This window comes from Simochromis diagramma, unplaced genomic scaffold (genome assembly GCF_900408965.1).
Source record: "Simochromis diagramma unplaced genomic scaffold, fSimDia1.1 OVJJ01000483.1, whole genome shotgun sequence".
Lineage (NCBI taxonomy): Eukaryota > Metazoa > Chordata > Actinopteri > Cichliformes > Cichlidae > Simochromis > Simochromis diagramma.
In genome coordinates this window covers 2,108,825-2,115,349 of record NW_024386835.1, presented here as the reverse complement: position 1 = coordinate 2,115,349, position 6,525 = coordinate 2,108,825, and the positions used below count along the sequence as shown (strand labels likewise).

At 41.3% G+C, this 6,525-nt stretch overlaps 1 long non-coding RNA gene across 1 annotated transcript; it reads left to right on the top strand.

The window, feature by feature from the left end:
- The first annotated feature begins 848 nt into the window (after positions 1 to 848).
- LOC120731667 lies at positions 849 to 2,310 on the top strand. The gene is made up of 2 exons (XR_005695400.1): positions 849 to 1,558; positions 1,647 to 2,310. It is a non-coding gene; the product is annotated as an uncharacterized LOC120731667 (long non-coding RNA).
- The last annotated feature ends 4,215 nt before the right edge of the window (positions 2,311 to 6,525 follow it).

Here is a 6,525-nt window from a genome sequence, read left to right as displayed (position 1 = left end):
GTAAACCAATAACTTGCTTAGTTGTGTCTACTGACTCTATCTCCCTGCCTGATGCACAGCAGTTTACCAGTTTTAGCGAGCTTTTGGAAGAAACAGCCAGGTGCCTTCACGGGGCGGCTGGTGACAATCTCACATCAGAGAACTACAAGGCGGCTGAGCTTATTCTGCTGTGAGCTCCTCAGAAAGACAGTTTCCCAGATGAGATCCAGTTCCTGACCACTGGGAAACCAGTTCACTCATCCAGCCGTCTGTTTTGCCTAGACCCGGAATTTGATAAGTCACTTCAACTCATAAGAGTAGGTGGTCGTCTCAGACGATGCCATGATTTGGAAGCTGCTGTGATACATCCAGTTGTATTGGACCCTAAACATCCAGTCACCAGACTACTCATCAGACAGGCTGACAGTGATTTGAAACACCCAGGAGCAGAGAGATTGTTTGCAGAGTTGAGAAGGAAATACTGGATTCTTCGCGGCCGTGAAGCCATAAGAAGTGAACAGCGCTCCTGCCCTGAGTGCCAAAAATGAAAAGAACTGAACCTCATATCAGAAATCATCATAACAATATACTGTATTTTGCAGACAGAGAGTTACAGGACTCACTCCCAGACCACAGACTCATACTCATAATACAAGTCAGAGCTTTATAAAAAAAAGAAAAAAGAAAGTTGTGTTTTCAAAATTGGAGTTCAAGTTATTTTTACTTCCAATAGTGTTAACATACTACACTATGGAGCCCCGCAAGGGACATGGGAGAAAAAAAAATTAGATAAACTTTTGCGAGTTTGTTTTTAAATTTTCATTGTAAGTGGGCTAAAGCAGTTAATTAAAAGTAGTCTAACATAAATGTAAATGCTGTAATTTGATTATTTTAATAAACCATGTAATGGTTGGATGGATTCGATGCTGGCATGACCACAGTGCTCACGTCTGCTGTTGCTCACAGTGGTCCAAAGGATTGCTCAGGGAGTTTGCCTGTTCGCTCAGACACATGAAAAATTAGAGGGAACATTGGTTATAAGTGGAGATCAAGAGGGATTACTGTGTATAGGTCTATACATTGTTAAGGAAAATCCTGAGCATTGGCCCTAAGATGTGACTAATGTCTGCTGTAAGTCTTTGAACTTGAATAGAAACTAGCAGAGGGAGTTTGCTACTAAGTCAAGGGAGTGTCTGCCCTGTCACCCTGAGTGTAAGGTCCAGGAGGAGAAGGAGACGTGCACAGGCCCGGTATGTTTGACTTAAAACTTCTAGAAGGAAAAAAAAAAAAAAAGAACTGGCATAGGGCTTCTGCTGCCACCTAGCGGCCTTACAAAAAATGGCTGTCAACCATAACGCCACTCGCCTTCAACTCTTGCAAAAACCTTTCCGATTTTATTCACCCTTTTTTTTGTCTGCAGGGAGCAAATAAATGTCTAGGTTGTGCCAGCCTGAAGGATGGGCCACACACACTGTGTCTCCATGTGTCCTGAGGGTGTTATGGGGCAGGAGGGAACCATCTTTAAATATCCAGACAAGGAGGGCAACTGTAAACCTTGCCACAACAACTGTACCCAGAGGTAAGTACAAGTGGAATGATGTAGTTAGACACACACAATTTGCTTCTTTAAACTGAACTGAACTTTAAACTGTATGTTGATGTTGTAGTTTGCAGAAATTCACAAACCACCAACTTTCCGAACAGCAGACGGGATTGCGGCGTCGCCACTGATACCAGCTGAATCCGCAGACTTCTGTCTATGAAACGATTCCTTTGTGCCACACATGAGTACTGCTGCCATTCATATACCAGTCACAGTGCAACATGCCGTGCATCCGCCCTAGCAACTTATCAGCACATATCCAGCATCTGTTGTAACCATGAGTTAGATCCTTTGGTTTTTGTGGCCTTATATTCCGATTGATTTCCTCTCACAGAGTTTGGTTTCATACTTACCAGTAAAGAATGATTTATTCCTTATTGCCCTCTAACAGCAGGTTTCGCACCACAGCTCACTATGGTAAGGCAAAGATTTCGTCGTATAATGTGTTCTTTTTGATTTTTGCCCGTATACTTGATTCATATTTGGTGGTAGATTTCTTCAGTTTTCTTTGGGGTTTAAATAAACTTTGATGTAGACTGTGTCTGTGAAACAATCAGTGCAGAGAAAAAAAAGATTCTGATGATTCATTCTGTACCGTTATAGTTACACAAGTAGATTTAAAAAAATGTTGAAGACCATGTTTCAATGCTGAATGCATGGAGACATCTGTATGTGATGTAAGAAACCAAAATCCTGCTGTATTACGAATAAACCCATTTTCTGAATCAGCTGGGAGCGGGAACTGATAGGCTTCAATGCCACATACGTACAGCTTCTTCTTCTTTTGGCTGATTTCACAGCAGCTCATCTGCCTCCATTTCACCCTGGCATTTTCCTTTGTCACACCAGCTCTTCTCCACATCCATGAATCTTTGCCGTCTTTGTTTTGTTGTCATCCTTTCCCCCTTCCTCTTCACCCTCTACACCACAGACTTCAGCCACAGCACAGAGACCTGCCATCTTCAGAAGTTTTCTGATGACTACAGTGGTTGGATGCATCAGCAGGGATGATGAGACAGAGTACTGGGCTGTGGTCGACTCCTTTGTCACGTGTTGTGAGCAGAATCATCTTCAGCTCAATGTGGCAAAGACCAAGGAATTGATCGTGGACTTTAGGAAGACCAGGAAACACTTGACCCCTGTTTTAATCCAGGGGGTCAATGTTGACATTGTGGAGGACTATAAATACCTCTCAGTATACACTGACAATAAACTGGACTGGGCTAAAAACACCACAGCACTTTACAGGAAGGGCCAGAGTCGCCTCTATCTTTTGAACATCTGCCGGACAATGCTAAAGATTTTCTACGAGTCTGTTGTGTGTTGCATGATGGGGGAGCAGGCTGAGGGTCGCAGATGCCAACAGACTCAATAAACTGATCCGTAAGGCCAGTAATATTGTGGGGATGGAGCTGGACTCCGTTAAGGTGGTGTCAGAGAGGTGGATGTTGTCCAAAATAAAGACAATGTTAGATAATACCTCCCACCCACTCCATGACATACTGATCAGCTACAGGAGCACATTCAGTGAGAGACTGAGATTACCAAAAAGAACCACTGAATGACACAGGAAATCACGTCTGCCTGTGGCCATCTGCCTGTACAAATCATCCACCTAACACACTGTATACTGCAATAGCTACACCCTTTTTGCACGCGCTCTTTTTCTTATTCAGCTATTTGTCAATAAGTGACTTATATGTATATATATATGCATGTATATATTGTGTCTATTTCTTACTTAATGTATTGTCTGTCTTTGTTACTGTTTATACTGGAGCACTGTAACCAAAATAATTTCCCGTAGGTATCAATAACGTATTCTGATTCTGATTTTCTTCTCTGGCAGCTTCATAGTCAACATGCTTTGTCCAGTACATTCACAATCCCCGTCTCTGACTTTGTTTCCAAGCTGCTCAACCTGACCTGTCCCTCTGATGTTCCAATCCTGTCCATTATGGTCACTCCTAGTAAAAATCTTATCATCTTCAACTCAGCTTTCAGTCCTTTTCTCAGTATCACCGTCTGTAAACTGTACATGGCAGCAGGTCTCACTACCACCTTGTAAACTACTTCCTCTCTTGCTGCTATTCTTCTGTCACAAATCACCCCTGACAGTCATCTCCAGCCTACTCCAGCCTACTCCACCCTACTCCACCCTGCCTGCACTGTCTTCTCATTCTGCACTCACCTGTCTTGTGCACTGTCCATTATCTTGGATTGTTGACCACAGGTATTTCAACTCCTCCACTTCATTACACTTCACTGTTACACCTGCCTCTATGTCTACGTGACAAATGTCTTGCTGTGACAGGCTCCAACCAGGAGAGGACACTGTTCCACAATGATATCTGTTCACAAAACATATGAAATAATTCCTAAATCTGCAGTGAAAGGAGAAATATACTGTCATGTGAAAAAGGAAGTACAAAAACAAAGTGCACCTAATGAGTCCACCGTTTGTAGAGCCACCTTCAGCAGCCATAAGTTGAAGTAATTGTTTTCTGTAATCAGGGTCTCGTTTTGTCGTAGAGCAATTTCAGCCTTCTTCTTTTTTTAATTTAAATTTTCAGTCCATTGAGGTTTGCAGGCATTCATTTATGCACCGCTCCCTTATTTTCAGGCATTCTGTTGTAGATTTATTGCTGTCCTTGCAATCATTGTCCTGTTGTGTGATTTACATGTTAGACAGCCTCACTGGACTCTAAAATACTTTGGTACACATGGGAGTTCATGGTGGACTCAATGACTGCAAAGTGTCCAGGTCCTGTGGCTGCAAAACAAGCCCAAATCATCACCCCTCCACCACTGTGCTTGACTCTTGGTATGAGGCGCTTGTGCTGATCCTGTGGTTTTTGCCAAACAGAGCACTGTGTATTATGCCCAAACATCTTCACTCCAAAGGGACGTTGTTTGAGAAGTCTTGTGGTTTATTTAGATGCAACTTGATGCTAACCCGAGCCCTGCTGCCATGTTCTTTATCCTAGCAACCTTTCCAAACAACCTCTCAGCCCGTGTCTAACTGTAGTTTCATGAATTTTAATATCTAACATGCTAGCTGAGTCTTGTAGAGTTTGAGACGTGGCTCTTGGGTTCCTTGCACCCACTTACCTTTCTGAACTTTTAACTATGCATATTCCTGAATAGGCCTTTAAGGTCAACTGATCAAGGAAGCAGAGTAAAGCACAGGAGGAGACCATTTAAATGTGACTGCGTTTTGACACTTTCTCTTTGTTGTATTTCTTCTTCTATTTTTCTGTATTTTCCTGCTCTAGTTTTTTCCTTATAGGTTTACAGCACTTTGGTCAACCTATGTTGGTTTTAAATGTGCTTATAAGTAAACTGACTCAACTTGACTTGTCTGAACATTGCACAGTCTGACCTTGGGTTGAATTTGCTGCCAAACCTCCTGCTTTTACAAGATGTGATCACAGTGGCCAATAATCAAGAGTGTCTGATCGCTCCTATTTCCTACAGAAGAGTCCGGGGAAGCCTTTCTTTTTCACATGACACATGAGGGAGTAAAGAGATTTAAATGTTTAACAGACTAGGTTTCATTGAATTTGACAGTTTAGCAAAAGGAAGATAAAGACAAATATCGACATATGGAAAAAGTGCATATTTAGGAGCTGAACATTTTAGTGGTGTGTACAAAACAGTTTAATGCACTTTTTCATGGTTTGCATCAGGTGCAAAACGAGTCCATTTACTTTCACTACTCTCAGCTTTGCCCTGAAGCACCAACATACGTCAGTAGCTTTCTGTGAGATTTTTCTTTGGTAAAACAGCCTGAGAGTAGAGTGTTAATTTGAGCATCAGGTTCCATTAAAGATGTTAAAGTCTTTTAATGTTTCTCTGAACTTCTGTTCCTAAGCAGGCAGCTTCTGTGAGGAGAAAAAGGAAAGAAATGCTTTTGATAATGATTCCTGTCATTGGTAAAACATTAACTATTTGTTTTTGAGTTTCCTTCTTACCTTTAAGGGGGGGGGGGGGGGGAGAGAGAGAGAGAGAGAGGTTATACATGTGAAGAAAAAACAAACTTACATCAATCAGATTTATGCAATCAGTGTGTCAGTCTTTGTTTTCCACTGAAGTTATTTTGTATGGCAGTGTGTGCGTGACATGAACTGGAGGTTCAGGAAGAGCCAGTTTCCACAGAGCTGTTCAGCTTGCTCATCCACTGTAACTGGTACACGGTGTTTGCATGAAGATAAACAAGATGACAACAGAGATGTTTTTTGTTACAAAATCTCACATTAGTTTGGTTTAAACGTGCAGTTTGACTTACTCCCCTGTACTGAAACTATTCAAGAACTGCCTTTGTTATACAAGCATTTAACAAGCTTTGCAAGGAGTCCCAAGTACAACACTAAAATCACGCAGGAGCAATGATATGATGCAGCAATAAAAAAAAAAAAAAGCAATCGTACATTTTCAGACTTTGAGGAGGTCAAAGTCCTGTTATCAAGAAAACAGATGTAAGAAACATGCCATCAGATCACATGTGGAACATGCAAAGAAGCAGAGAAAAAACTGAAGACGTCAATCTAAGCGTTTGTTGTTGTTTTCTGTAGCAAAGAACAATAATGGGAGGGAGTGACTTGCATGCGCTGACTGTAATAATAAAGCTATTTACACGCGCAGGAAAACAAGACGGATAAATAAGGGCTGAATTTTACATGATGAGTTAACGAATGATAAAAACAACAACACAGACTTGTTTGCCTGAATAATGTTGGGGAATTTACCCACTCAAAGTCTAGCTACATTTAATCACTTTACAAATTATGATAACAGATACACGCACACACTATCAACAAAAAACATTGTCTTCATGAAATATTCATCACATGTTGACAAACAGTAGGAAGAAAATGGCCCAGAACCACTATTGTGGCACACTTTTGTTGCTATTTTATTGTCATTTTTAATTCACACCAATA